The following is a 15,527-nucleotide window of genomic DNA, read 5'->3' as shown; positions in this document are numbered from 1 at the left end:
CATCACCGAGGTCAGCTTCTACCAGTTTTTCCATTTGGCTGTAAAGAATTCGCATCAATATTTTGCAGCTGTGACTTATTAAACTGATACTTTGGTAATTTTCACATCTGTCAACACCTGCTTTCTTTGGGATTGGAATTACTATATTCTTCATGAAGTCTGAGGGAATTTTGCCTATCTCATACATGTTGCTCACCAGATGGTAGAGTTTTGTTAGGCCTGGCTCTCCCAAGGCTATCAGTAGTTCTAATGGAATGTTGTCTACTCTGGGGGCCTTGTTTCAACTCAGGTCTTTCACGCAATATCATATCTCCCATTTCATCTTCAACTACATCCTCTTCCATTTCCATAATATTGTTGTCAAGTACATCGCCCTTGTATAGACCCTCTATATACTCCTTCCACCATTCTGCTTTCCCTTATTTGCTTATAACTGGGTTTCCATCAAAGCTCTTGTCATGCAAGTGGTTCTCCTTTCTCCAAAGATCTCCTTAATTTTCCTGTAGGCAGTATCTATCTTACCGCTAGTGAGATAAGCCTCTACATCCGTACATTTGTCCTCTAGTCATCCCTGCTTAGCCATTTTGCACTTCCTGTAGATATCACTTTTGAGACGTTTGTATTCCTTTTTGCCTGTTTCATTTACTGCATTTTTATATTTTCTCCTTTCATCAATTAAATTCAATATTTCTTCTGTTACCCTAGGGTTTCTACTAGCCCTCGTCTTTTTACCGATTTGATTCTCTGCTGCCTTCACTACTTCATCCCTCAAAGCTACCCATTCTTCTTTTACTGTATTTATTTCCCCCATTCTTCTCAACTGTTACATTTTGCTCACCCTTGCATACTTGTGATAGTAAGCTATTTTCCCCAAGTAGGCCTGCAGTTCCTTAACAGATGTAGGGCGAGGAAGAGCATCGATCACAGCAACAGCTTGCTGAAGTGGACGAATACCATCCCAAGGAAGTTGAAACCCCAAGTAAGTGATAGATGCCTGAACAAATTTTGATTTCTGAAGATTACACTCAAGACCGGCAGCCTGTAAGATATCAAAAAGCGTGCGGAGATTCTGAAGATGTTCTTCAGTGGTGGAGCCAGTGACAACAATGTCGTCCATGTAATTTATATATACAGGGACAGTGAGCAATAATTGTTCCAAGAATTTGCTGAAAGAGAGCATGGGCCCTGGCAACCCCGAATGGCAATCATTGGTACTGATAGAGGCCGAAAGGCTTCTTAAGGACCAGAAACTGCCAGGAAGCAGCATCAAGAGAAAATTGCTGATAAGCTTCTGACATATCAAGTTTAGAAAAATACTGGCCTCCAGCAAGTTTAGTGAACAATTCTTCAGGTTGAGGCATAGGGTAAGTGAAGATAAGGCATTGAGCATTTACAGTGGACTTGAAATTGCCACAGAGACGAATAGCACCATTTGGCTTAGCAACGACAATGACAGGAGAGGACCACTCACTGGAAGTGACAGGAAGCAAGAACCCTGAAGCAGTGAGATGATCCAGCCCCTTTTTGACCTGATCATGAAGGGCCATAGGAATGGGCCGAGCCCGAAAAAACTTAGGCCGAGCAGTGGGTTTGAGCAAGATATGAGCTTCAAAGTCGTTTGCACGGCCTAACCATGAGAAAAAAGGGATGAAAATGTCATCGACAAGGAATCCAATTGAGCATAAGGAATAGCATCAGAGATGATATTGACAGAGTCATCTATGGAGAACCCAAAAACGTGGAAGGCATCGAAACCAAAAAGATTGTCCGCGTTACTATGGTCGACCACAAATATGGGAACAGTGTGAACGACAGATTTGTAAGATACCTCAGCATCGAATTGTCCCAAGAGAGAAATCTTCTGTTTATTGTAAGTCCATAATTGCCTAGTGACAAGTGACAGGATTGGAGAACCCAACTGAAGATACGTCTGAGAACTGATGATAGTGGCAACAGACCCAGTATCCACCTGCATGCGAAGATCTCGACCAAGTATTTGGACACTGGGGAATAACTTCCCTGAAAGGGAAGAAGTACAATTGACAGACAACACAGAATCAGAATCAGCGCCAAGTTCATGAACATCATGTATGCAGCCGGATTTGCGAACGGATGACACATGACCCCTTCTTTTTGCATTTGTGACACACGGCCCAACGTTGTGGACAATCCTCTCTGTGAATGTTTCGTAAAACACCACAGACATGAATGAAATTGCCGTATGTTTTGCTGCAGTTTCTTAGAGGTTTGTTTACAGTTAGGCCAAGGCAGCACTTGGGAGTGTACTGCGGCCACGTCGGACGGCGGGGACATGCCAAACGCTTCGTCAACATCGCACAGAAGTTGTATTTCCCCGACGTCACCCCATGCCTCTATTTGTGCTCCAGCGGCGCGAGAAATTTCAAAAGACTGAATGATGGATAGGACTTCATCTAGAGTAAGATTTGCCAACTGGAGGTCACGTTGCCTAACTTCTTTGTCGGGCACCGACTGGATAATAGCATCCCACACCATGAAATCGGTGTAGGATTCTTTGTGAACTTCAGTAACAAATTGCCACTTTCTACTGAGGCCGTGAAGTTCAGCAGCCCAAGCGTGATGGGATTGATTCCGTTGTTTTTGACAATGATAAAAGGCAACACGAGAGGCTTCCACATGCGTATGCTTTTGAAAATAAACAGACAGAAGTGAGCACATATCAGCAAAGGAGAAGGACGCAGGATCTTTCAAAGGAGCCAATTGCGACAACAACCGTTACATTTGAGGTGAAATCCATAAAAAGAACAGAGATTTACTTGTTTGGTCATCCGCGACATGAAATGCCTAGAAGTGTTGTCGAAGACGTTTTTCGTCAGACCAGTCAGACCAGTCTTCCGTCGTCTCGTCGTAAGGAGGAAAAGGGAGTAGAGACGACAACGAGAGATGCCCCGCATTTGGTGCCGTGACGAAATCACGAATCGCATTTGTGGGGAAGTGTTTGCTGTTCTATGAGACCTTGCAATAGTTGCTATGAAGTAGCCTTGGAAACACGTGGGACAATGATGAAAAAGAAAAATTCACTACCTCATCACCAATTGTGATAACTTCAAGTTGTTCAAATATATTTCAAGGACGACAGAATACATGAAAGTCACAGATCAAGTAAACAGAGTGAGACGTGTGTCACTTTGACAGTCAAATCATAACTGAGTCCGAGTCTAGCGGCCGCTCGCTGCCTGGCCGCTTAGGTGGTGTTGCTGCTGCACGGCTGGCAGACAGCGCCGCGTGTAGAGGACGAGCGTAACTGTGCGTGGGCTCTTTGAAAAATCGGCAAGTCACAACACATCATTTGCTTGCAGTTCAGGATAAATTTTGTTCACCAACTGTTCTGTACTGTGAACAGTATTATAGAAGTCACGATTTAATGTAATCATGCCATTGATATTTGCAACAATACCACCTTTACCAATTTTCGAAAGAGCATCCACACATTGTCTGTGTCATTGTACAGTTGTACATGCATATTTGGTGTTAAACTAAATTTTGTAATGTGCTGACATAAGGTTGATGCCTTTAAACATGGATTTACTTCATCTGATAGTGTGCCTTCAGTTATTACAGGTAGACTCTGTCTAAAGTCACCAGCCAATAAATTGACCACCCCTCCTAAGATAGGTTGGTTGCTTCTAATATCTTGCATGGTATGATTTAGTGTTTCAGTGGTTTTTTTGTGGGACATTGTACGTTCTTCCCAGACCAACAGCATAAGCTGCTGCAACATCTGTCCATAATAACTATTTTTATTGGTGTTACAAGTAGTTGTTTCTTTGTGATCTAATTTCAGCAGCAGCATAAGTACTGAATGCACCTTCAGCCATTACTGAATAGCTCAGCAGCTATGCAAGATTTGGACTAAGAGCAAATTTGAAAGAAAAGTCTTACCAGTTGCTTCCTGAGCATCTAAAACGAATGAATGTGCTTCATTAGTCAGTTTGTTGCATAATGTTCTTGAAAACTAATGTCTGTTCTGGCCTCAGTTGTGGAAACATATTTGCTGAGCCATTTTTACAGTGAAATAGTGTCATATATCATTTGTCGTAATAAATTACAACTAACATCCTCAGTTGTAGTTGGTCTACCTGATCCAAAGTCCGGTAAATCTTTTCCAGTTATCATTATTTGTGGTCTTCCACCTTCATGTGAGCTTAATTGTAGATAAAATCATTGTAAGGAGTTAAGTCTCTGCACTAAATCTTCTGTTGTGTCTTTTCCTCTTTCTTTCTTTCTTTCTTTTCTTTCTTTTCCCCACTTTTGTTGTGGTTTTGGAAGCCCATGGGTTCCTATTAATATTACAAAAAGCTGTGTCACTTTGCCTGTTCATCTGCATGTACAGCCTCCTCTAGGGGTAGATCCCAATAACATTCATTTTCTAGTGACCTTTTTGTCTCACACACCTGTGTGAATGTTAATAATTCCTGACCATTGTGTTTTTTAAGGTCTTTGAAACATGTTACCCTCGTACATGGTGTAGCACTATTCTCAAGCAAAACTATTCCATGTTGCTTTCATGCACCTTACAGACTTTACCTAAAGCATCTCCAGGTTTGATACCCTGGCAGTTGTAAACAGGGGTTCCTTCAACTCAAAGTTTCCATTCTTCTCTTGATGTAATCTGGGTATAATATCTTGTTTTACCAATGTATAGGAGAGTTATTGTGAAATCATTTCTTGCACGAAAAGAAAAAAAAAAATTCAGTGGGTGTTGTTTTCGACATGCTTGATAGTCGACCATAAAAATTATTTTGATTAAAATACACCCTTTTTCCCTTTCCTAAGAGAACACAGAGGTGTGTTATGGTGGACTGTCTTTCTGTGCAGTGGAAAGCCTAAAAGCAGCCACACAGCTTTGTTCCTGTTGACGTAACGATCAGACTGCTATACGTGTACTTCACTTACGCGATTTGTGACATCTTTGTTTCTGAAGTTGAAAATATCTTGACCACTGTCTTTGTTAATGTATTTACAGATATGTTTTATAACACACTCAGAATTAATGTGTCTTATCAGTGGCTAAACCAGGCATTTATGCACTGATGATATTATCAGTTTGATTGGGTCTCAATTGGTCTTGTAACCATAGTAAAACATGCACTTTTGCCATCCAGTGGATTACATAAAATATAACATTTCTCTATATCTTTTTTGCTTAGCTATAAATGAAGTTAGCATCTTTACTTTCAACCTAAAAACTCTTACAATCATATCATGTCTATCAAAAGCAGTGTCTTCTGGTAAGAGTTCATTGACTACTTCCTGTCAGACCGGGTTACATGTGAAGGTCATGAATAAATTGGGACAAACATACATGTGCATGTAGGTGAATGCATCTTGAGTATAATCTTTCATGTGTCATGGACTGTTCACAAATGAAGAGCGTAGAGTTGCCATCTTGCCATATTAATAAGATTTACATTTGGATCACTTTCAAAAGTACCTTTAAGATGAATATATTTCTCTACTCTCAACTTAGCTCAATTTAACTATATGAAATTGCAGACGTTCATTGTACACCTTAACATATATATCAACATTAAAATGAATAGCCCATTGTTTGGATGGTGATATCATATTAAAATCATTTTCTCATATGATATGCATAAAAGTCCATGTACTGTGATGCCATTCCCCCTATTTGTGGTGAACAAAAATACAGCCATCATTTTCAAACTAACAGAACCTGTATTCATCCAACAACACTATCTGATGCCATTCCTGTCCCCAGTGATGTTGTTCCATACACCATTGCCATCTAGCATGTTTCTGCACATTTGTCAAAGGCAGACAGAGAAGTGGACAACGCATACGTAACTCACGCCGTAATAAACAGCGTCCCACTGTCACCACTGATAGTGTATGATGTGTTACATTGTGCCTGAACTGAGGAGCACATGGGTCTGTCCCCAATCCCATTTGTAGGAGGTGTTGATCTTCTTGTGGGGTTGTCTGGGTGCTGCAACTTGACCCATTTTCTCATGTTCCATGGACTTCGATAAACCATTCTGCACACACCTGTTGCACTGCTGAAACGTCCCACACGAGCAGCAATTTCTCAAATGGATTCATCACATTCTCCATTCGCCATTAATGCTTCCTCTTTCAAGCTCGCGAGGCATCCTAAGTGTCTGCTCAAATCACACTCACTTTCTGTTTATAGTACAAACTAAAGCCCCAGGCTCACTTTTCTGGTAGGTGGTGTTGCTCCCCCCAATATCAATATTGACCTTGAACTGCAGGCCAATGTGGTTCAAATGCTATTCATTTCTGCTGAACATACTGGGGTGTGTGTTCTGTGGATATGAAAGCCCTAGCTCTAGTTGTTCAAGGTACTCTGTTTTTTCTGAATTTGAGTGTGCTAACAACATAGTTCGCCAACAATCGAGCAAGATTGTCTGCTCCCCACTAATGTACACCATATTTAAAAATGTCAGTAACATTCAACTTAGTCTATCTAAAGTAGCCTATGATCTTCCTTGGGGCTCAAGCTATCTCCATAGCAAATTTTATAGGAATCAGTTCAGTGGTAGAGACATGAAAACATAACAGTTACATTCACATTTAATAATATTGGTATTAGTATCGGAGTATGAATTAAACACATTGAGAATTGTGTAAGCATTGTATTTTAGCTGTTATCCAAGGCAGCACTTCTATATCACTAAAATTAAATGAAACACGGGTATGGCTTTATTGGTCAGGAGACCCCAGTCAGGATGTTCAGCCACTTGGTACAAGTCTTTTTTACTTGACAGAACAGTGCAGACTTGTGTGTTGATAATGATAAAATGATGATGAGGGCAACACACACACACACAAACACACACACACACACACACACACACACACACACACACACAGTGACAACTGGAATAAAATCTGATCCCATTGGGAATCAAACCCGAGACCCCGTAATCCAGAGTTGCAGTGCTAACCACATGACTGTGAGCTGTTAATATGAATCGTATGCATCTCAGAAGCTATAAGAGTTGTGTGACGTTCAGCAGCTATAATCAACAGCATTGTTACTGATATTAGTATGGATTAAACATATAGCGGATTGTACAAGCTTTGTATTCAGCATGTCGAATACTATTATGTAGAACGTATCAACGTCAAAGAGTAAATAGCTTCTTCAAAGGGTAATTATTGTTCCATATTTTGTGTTATATTCTTCAAATCAATAAGTGTGTTATATAACTCACTTTCTAAAGTAACCTTCTTCAGCATGAAAAATTTCATGAAAACTGGTTCAGCAGTCAGTCGTGAACGTATAAGAGAGAGAGTTACTTTCACATTTATAATTTTACAATGAATATGCCTTCTAATATGATTCTAGAAAATTTCTGTTTGCTTGTGACACTAGCTTGAGAGTGAAGGATGGTAAGTGTAACATTGGAATCGTATCAGATAATGGGATTCAGTGCATAAGGTCATGACTTGTAGTCAATAAATTGATGCTAAATCACAGTAAGAACCAGTTTTTAAAGTGCATAACACAAAATTAAACTAAAACTGACTTTTGATTACACAGATTCCATCAGAAATCCCATCTTTGCCTGTGATAGTCCACTTCTTATGTCCTCCTTGCTTCATCTGTCACTTATTATTTTGCTTCCAAGATCACTGAATTCTTTCACTTTTATACTTAGTCTTTCAAATAGATAACACTAAAACTAGTTACCAGATAAACTCGTAGTACCATAAAATTTTATTTTGCTCCACAAGCGTCTGAAAAAAAGACTTTATATGTTTTCTGTTTGTGTCTTCTATCTCTTTCCTTTCCATTTCTTGTGTTTAATGGTGTAATGATTTGCTGTTAATTTAACTTATTGAACTAATATGACTCTGCTTAATACAACATGGAGCAACATATGAAAGACCATGTCTCAAAGAGTCACATGATTAACAAAAATAGATTTCTTTCTGTGGAAAATACTTGAAAGTCTAAAAGCCAGTAAATTATTACAGTTTAATCTTCCACAATTAGAAGTAATTCTGAAATAAAATTGTTAACTACTCACCTTGAAGAGTGTAATGCAGATCATTTTAACTAAACAGTTTTGATGTTTCAGGTTATTTCTTGTATTTCAAGCGAGAATTCGGTGAATGGGAGAAAGTGAGGATTCTGTCTAACTACTCAAGTTACACTCTCAACAATCTGCAGTGTGGCACCAAGTACCACTTTTACATGCAGGCCTTCAATCAATTGGGTCAGAGCACACCTACATTAACAGTCACAACTCGCACACAAGGCTCAGGTGAGAATCCACCAAGAAATTATTACTAAAATTCTATAAGTTTGAAAATAGTGAATCAAAAGAAATATGAATTAGGGTAAAATGCTGCTCACCACGTAGCGGAAACACTGAGCAGAGGACTACAGAAACACATAAACAGCCATACGCCCACACACCTCTCTCTCTATCTCTCTCTCTCTCTCTCTCTCTCTCTCTCTCTCTCTCTCTCTCTCTCTCACACACACACACACACACACACACACACACACACACACAGCTGTGGCCACGTTGTATCTGGATGCTGAGGCCTGACTGAAGTGAGAAGCGATCTTAGCTGGGATGATTGACGGAGATGCAAAAGGGGTATGGGGATGAAAGGGAGATGGGTAACAGGCTAAGATTGTGAGAAGACGCTGGAATCTTGTCTGTGAGGTTGTGCGAGAATGTGCCAGTGACATGATGATGTGCTGCAGGTTTCAGGGAGAGGTCAACACCCATGCAGTTCTGAAAAGCTAGTGTTACTAGGAAGAATATAGATGGCCCAGGCTGTAAAGCAGTCATTGGAGTCAAACACAGCTTAGTTGCACTTGATGCTTAACTGGGTTACCCAACTGCTCAGCATACAGTGCAGCACAATGTGCTTGATTTCAGTGATTGCTTTGGAGCCCGTGTCGTCTGGATTCTCACCAGCAACAACTGCACAGTTGTGCAGGAGCCCGCCAGATGTGGCCTCCCATGTGAGTGTCGGATAGTCGAAGTTGAGCGAATGTACAGTAGGGGGGGGATTCCAAGTGCTGTGTTGGTGCACTAATGAAACAGCATTCAATTAGCAGACATTTATTTTCAAAGTTTTACAATCACTTTGTCTTCTTCCCAGTGCTGTGTTGAGCCCATATTGCATGAAAGTGCAGGGTAGCATGACAGTGCTCAGTGAGGAATCTGCCTGTGCAGGCACTGGCACCACCTGCAGGCAGTTCCCCTGTTCCTACAACTTGGCATGGCTGTGGACTCATGTCAGAGCCACAGCATTCTTGCCGCATGAAGCTGTGCTTAGGCTTGACCCCAGAAATTTGCGTGTCCCTGTTGTCACTTATCGAGATGAAATGTCAGTGGTGGATTGGACAGTGATGTAAAGGACACCCCAAGAGGGGCTCATAGCATACAATCCTTGAGGTGGAACTTGTGTTCCCCAGGAATGCTGGCACAAGTAGCCTGCAACAAAGTTGAATGTGTGTATGTTGGGGCTTATGGGTGCTCAAAATCGAGGTCATCAGTGCCCTGACACACATTAAAAGGAACGAATGTGGACAGGCCTAATAAAACTAAAGCACACATTCAAAGAAAGCAGGAAAAGAAGGAAAATGTTACATAAGAATGTAAAACCTAAGGAAAAGGGAAACATAGCGACAAGAATGTCACAGGAAATTTTGATTGGCTGGCCACTTACATAAAATATGGGCGAGCTTGTCACACAGTGAGCAAATTAAAATCCTCTCCCTAAAATCTTTTTAAAAACATTTGACATGGCACAGAACTTTAAAACTTTAGCCACATTAGTCCGAGTGTTGCCTAAAAGAGATGGCAGGTCCACTGGCAAGTCAGCCGCAGCCCGCTGGTCAGAAAATAAAACGCAATCCAATAAAACGTCTCGCACAGTGACCTGGACGCCGCAAGCACCACAAATTGGAGGGTCCTCTCGCCGCAGCAGGAAGCCATGTGTTATAGGGCTGTGGCCTATTCGAAGCCGAATGAGGAGAACCTCATCCCATTGATGGGGCTGAAAGGAAGTAAACCACACACGCATTGTGGGCTTGAGTATAGGGAGCTTATTGTCAGTCACTTCCAGCCACTCACCCTCCCACCGACGCATGACCCGTGAGCTCAACAGCGAGGTGAGTGCGTGCAAGGGGATAGCACACTGAGATAGTTGTGGATCGAGACACGCCTCCTTGGCTGCGAGATCTGCCCTTTCATTCCCAGCAATGCCAACATGCCCCGGAACCCAGCAGAAAGCTACAACCTTCCCCAGCCGCTGTTATCAGAGGAGGGCATCCTGGATGGTCTGGACCATTTTGTCTGCTGGATACAAACGTTGCAATGAGTGAAGGGCACTGATTGAATCGGAACAGACAAGAAATTTAGGAGAGGAAGTATGTCTCATCTGCTCCAGTGCCCGCAAGATCGCAGACAATTCTGCATCAGAGACAGTTGAACAGCTCGTAAGCGGGCAGTTCATCCATGGTGAATCAGCCCAGCACTTGTTTTTGCTTAACTTGAGCCCAGTCCTCTAATTTACTATTAAAACGGGTTAGATGTTCTTCAGACTTAGTTACAATGAATTCTACTTAACCAGGAGACATGATGTTAATTCTCGGTTATCTGGTCAACATGGGTTTCAACATCTTCCTGAGCTCTTAAATCTTTAACTTTGTTTGTCACTTCCTGTGACTCCTCATTAAAATTTTCCTGAGCTTGTCAGAATTGAAGTATCTCATTGGAGATCTTGGACTGCTTAATTGGAATTTCAGAAACCTTTGTAGACATACTCTCTTCTTTTGTAAACATTTCATTTTGTTCAGCTGAGAAATTTGCTGCAATTGTAGATATAAATTCTACTATTGTAGACAATTGGGTTTTTTGAACAGGCAATTGCTACAGTTGTAGTTACACACTCTACTTCTGTAGAAAATTCCTTCTGTTGATCTGTTGCAAGTTTTAACTAATTCAAAATATCTGCAAGCAGATCCATGTCCGCTTGTGTATATGCTGTTGCCTCTTCTCCTTCTGAATGTTCAGTTATGGGTGGAACATAATTGCTTTTCATACTGCATATTAAACATTGCTCCAATTCTAAACCATAACACATCAAAAATTAAGTTTAGAACTGTTAATCCCACCAAGTAATGACACTCAAGTACAGATTCACTCTTAATCTAACATTTGACACATTAAAAATTCCTAAAATGAATTAACATAAGACGTAGAATATCACTTCCCCGTCAGTGTCATACAGTATTCAATACACGTCCATCTAGTCAGATAGTTAACAGCAGGATGAATTACTTTATTTCATTTGTAGCTTATTTGCAAAGTCCAGAGAGAAGCACTGCACATCATCAGTGAATAGCTTCTCTCTTGTAGTCACAAATCAGAGGTTGTCCATTATGTAAGATATTTTAGTTAAAGTTTACATGACTTGAGAATCACTGTGTACTTGCTGTACAGTTTACAACCTTCCCACATATTGTTTGAACTACATTCAACTTTCTACAGCTAAAATTACACGTCTGCTTGACTGAACTGGCACAGGGGTGTAGTAGGTGAAAACACACACACATTTACGCACACACACACACACACACAATTAGGTATTGCTAAGTCCTGTCCAAAGAAGTCAACACTTCTTATACACAAATTGCTATGTTTAATTTGTTCTTTAGAATTTAATTGAAGTTATTTGTTTAATGTTATCTGGAATTTTCTGGCAACATCAAAGATTATGTTCAAAGTATTCAGGTAATGTCTGTGTATATATCAGTGCACTTATTAAATGGCACTTCCTTCCAGTAATTGCCCTCTGAAACTCAGCGAAATTGTTCTTTTGCTGTGCAACAGAACGTCCGGAAGTTGTCTATGCAATGACACAACACAAGATTGGAGTTCGGTAGAATTACCAGTCCCAGGAAAACCTTTTCAAATTAAATAATTATGTAATTTTCCATACTCTTCTTATGCATCAGTAATTAGCATTTGTATTTAACTTATTTTGACTTTTTCCATTCACAAACTTTTAGAATTTCCAAAATACATGAAATGGCTGACTTTTTTAAAAATCAATTCCCCGTCAGTGTCATACAATATTCAATACACGTCCATCTAGTCAGATAGTTAACAGCAGGATGAATTACTTTATTTCATTTGTAGCTTATTTGCAAAGTCCAGAGAGAAGCACTGCACATCATCAGTGAATAGCTTCTCTCTTGTAGTCACAAATCAGAGGTTGTCCATTATGTAAGATATTTTAGTTAAAGTTTACATGACTTGAGAATCACTGTGTACTTGCTGTACAGTTTACAACCTTCCCACATTGTCTCCAGAATTTCATTTATTGTGGTGTAAACATTCGCACCTCACCAATTGAAGAAATATTTAGATGTGTGTTTCATGTACAAGATGACTAAGAATCAGTTTCCCTCTAGCTGTGTAGAATATTGTACAGAAAGTTATGTAGACTCAATCTGTATGATTTTCTTGCTGTTGTATTATTAGCAACTTATATCCCTATTCACTGAATTATTAACACACTGTATGGAAAATAAACAGATAGCTTCAGTCATCACTGATGCGTTATTATGGAATAAACTTCCAAATTGTTCATAGTAAACAGGTTGAGGATTAATTGTACAAAGATCTATTTTTTTTTTATTTGTCCATCTTTGAGCATTGTACCTTCTGTTGATGTTCACATTGATTACACATAGTAAAAGAAGCCTTCATTATATGTATACACAAATGTACAAAGCTTATCTGCTTGATAAGTTATCTATGTCAACAACATATTAATTTAAGATCTGTGTGCAACATATGCAATAACCATGAAACATATTTGCATGGCTCAGTTCAGTGCTAGACAACACACACATTAAGAGTAAAGTTATGGTTTATAGCACAGCACTATAAAATTAACAGAAAGAAAATGTATTGATAATATTAAGAAATGGGCTTACAGCAGCTCTAATAGAAAACATAACTTGTATCATGTGTTTTAAATTATGCTATAATGTGGAATGACTTTTGCATAACTACGGAAAGGAAAATACTTGACAAATAAGATGAATTTGGTGGTTTTTAAGGAAACAATGTGAATTCAGCAGTTTTTAAAGAAGTAATGCGAATTTGGCAGTTTTTAATGAAGTAATGTAAAATTGGCATTTTTCAACAAAATTTCTCTGTGTCCTCATAAGAAGATTTGTAAATCTAATGATGTCAGTGACATTTAATGTTGAAATGTTCTGTGTTCAGCTGTTGTACTACTTTTTGCAATTGTCATGGTACTCGTGGCCTTTAGACTATAAACTTTCACGAGCATGTACAAACAACTATTGGGTGAAATTCGATTATTTACTTCTATTGTAATGTATGTGCTGTAGTATGCTGTTTAAAAGCAGTGGTGCAATTAAAACCTATCACTAACACATCACCCTGCCCATTAAATGCAGTTAATAATGAAGTAATGATAAACGGCTTGAAGAAATTTGATCATTGAGACTTGTGACAGTAGCCAAATGAGTAAGCCATAACTTATCAAATAGTTTCATGGATTACTATATGAATGGATGTAGGTTTGTGTCCCACTGCATGCTAATATATATTTTTCTTCATCGTAGTGTTGTCAACACAGTCTGGCTCTTTTGTTACGAATGTAATGCAAGTATTTGGAAGAAGGCGAGTGCGAAAACTTCCAACTCCATCATCAATCGTTGAACTTATGACTCTACCACTTTTTACAGTAAAAGTGAAGGAAAAAATTGGAAAGCATAACACAAGTATGTTCTGCAATAAATGATGTTAACATTTCCGTCTCATTAGAGATCAAAGAATGAAATAAATATTTGTATGTTTATTTCCGAATATGTGATGAGAGTTCTGAATGATTGGTGAGGCAAGTATCTTACAGAACAGCGTTAATGTCTGCAATGGAAACAAGCAGTTATAAAATTCATCTTCTTAGTTTTCTAGCAAGCTGGATTAATAACAGGACAGCAACCAGTTTGGTGCAGAAAACAGCCAAAGTTGCAAAATTCAGTTACTTTTGTTTAATTGAAGACCGTTCTCATGTATCAGAACTCATTCTCAAATCATCCAAACAAGGAAAAAGGTGTACTTCGTAATAGCACACAAGCCATGTTAATATTGTGCATGCTTGTGTTGTTAGCCTTGTGTAGGTTCATGATGAAGGACACCCATGATATTGTAAAGTTAAAATTTAACAGAAACAAAAAATAAAACACATAACAAACATAAGTATGAATGCACAGTAAGGCCTACTCAAATGAAAAAAACAGCATTCTTTTTTTATACATGATTTTGTTTCTCACTCTCTTGTATGTTGAAGCTCTCTTAAGAAGTGGCACTCAGAAGATTATGGGCTCTGAGAGTTTTGTATCGTACATGTTTTGAAATAAGAAAAAATTTTTATACCAGAATTAAGTATTTATTATTCAAGAGAAGTGAAATCAAGTAAGGTCAGAGATGAGTGTCGCAGGTGTGACAAATGATAGCAATGCTCCACAGCAGAATAACTGTGACGACACACTGTTTGCAACTGAGGAGACAATATCACGCATCTCCCAGAGCGACATACTGCTCATGAATAAAACACTGGAGAGCAATTCGAATATGAATTTTCACAACACTTTACAAACACCACTTGGTCACAACTCAAACATTAATTTGGAAAGTACAGCTGATAGCAACCACATTAGTACAACTGATGCACTGCTATGGCAGTTATTATCTAACATAAGCACAAAATTAGATAGTATCAATAGAAATTTCAGTCATATGAAATAAGATATGAACATGGTAAAACAGCAACAAAATGCCGTTACACGAGATCTAAATACAATGAAACAAGAAGAAAAGCAAGTATTTAAGGATTTGCAAGACACGGTCTCACAGAAGTTTGATGACTTAGCCAGAAACTTTCTCACTGAAATTGCAGAAAATTAAATGATATAAAAAACAAGTAAAGCATGAAGTATTTTCTGAAATTAATGATAATATTACAGAGTTAAGACAGAAGGTAGATTATTTTAACGACCATCATGATCTAGTAGAGCAACAGATAAAGAAAATCACAGACACAAACATAAATATTGAAGCCACACAAAAGCAGCTGTGTTCGACAGTAAAAAAAGGTAACCACTGTAGTTAATAAACTAAAAAAAGACTATGAAAGTGTACCTCAAGCTGGAGAAGCGCTTACTTGAAGAGTAGCAACATTAGAAGTTGACTCAGAATGTCTAAGAAGGAGAGAGAGAAGATCAGTGAAAATCTGAGTGATATCATTAGTCAAGATGAAACAGGTACCAGTGTCAGTTGTAGAGTGCTAAATGTCAAAATACCCACAATGCCTGACCAATTACCAACCGGAGTTACAGTTCATGTAAACGACCTGCTAAAGCCACATCCACTTTGTTAGAACATATCAGGCTCATTGAACAGGTGCTTCAACGATTTGCAGATTACGGA

General features: G+C 39.1%; 1 protein-coding gene across 1 annotated transcript in view; it reads left to right on the top strand.

Moving 5' to 3' along the window:
• Positions 1-11,903, top strand: part of LOC126481681 (lachesin-like) — a 62,306-nt gene extending 50,403 nt beyond the window's left edge. The window contains exons 4-5 of the mRNA XM_050105616.1: positions 8,109-8,294; positions 11,841-11,903. The gene's annotated coding sequence lies outside the window, so the exon portion shown is untranslated. The remainder of the gene's footprint in view (positions 1-8,108; positions 8,295-11,840) is intronic.
• The last annotated feature ends 3,624 nt before the right edge of the window (positions 11,904-15,527 follow it).

This window comes from Schistocerca serialis, chromosome 5 (genome assembly GCF_023864345.2).
Source record: "Schistocerca serialis cubense isolate TAMUIC-IGC-003099 chromosome 5, iqSchSeri2.2, whole genome shotgun sequence".
NCBI classification, from domain to species: domain Eukaryota; kingdom Metazoa; phylum Arthropoda; class Insecta; order Orthoptera; family Acrididae; genus Schistocerca; species Schistocerca serialis.
This window is presented reverse-complemented; position numbering and strand designations above follow the sequence as displayed.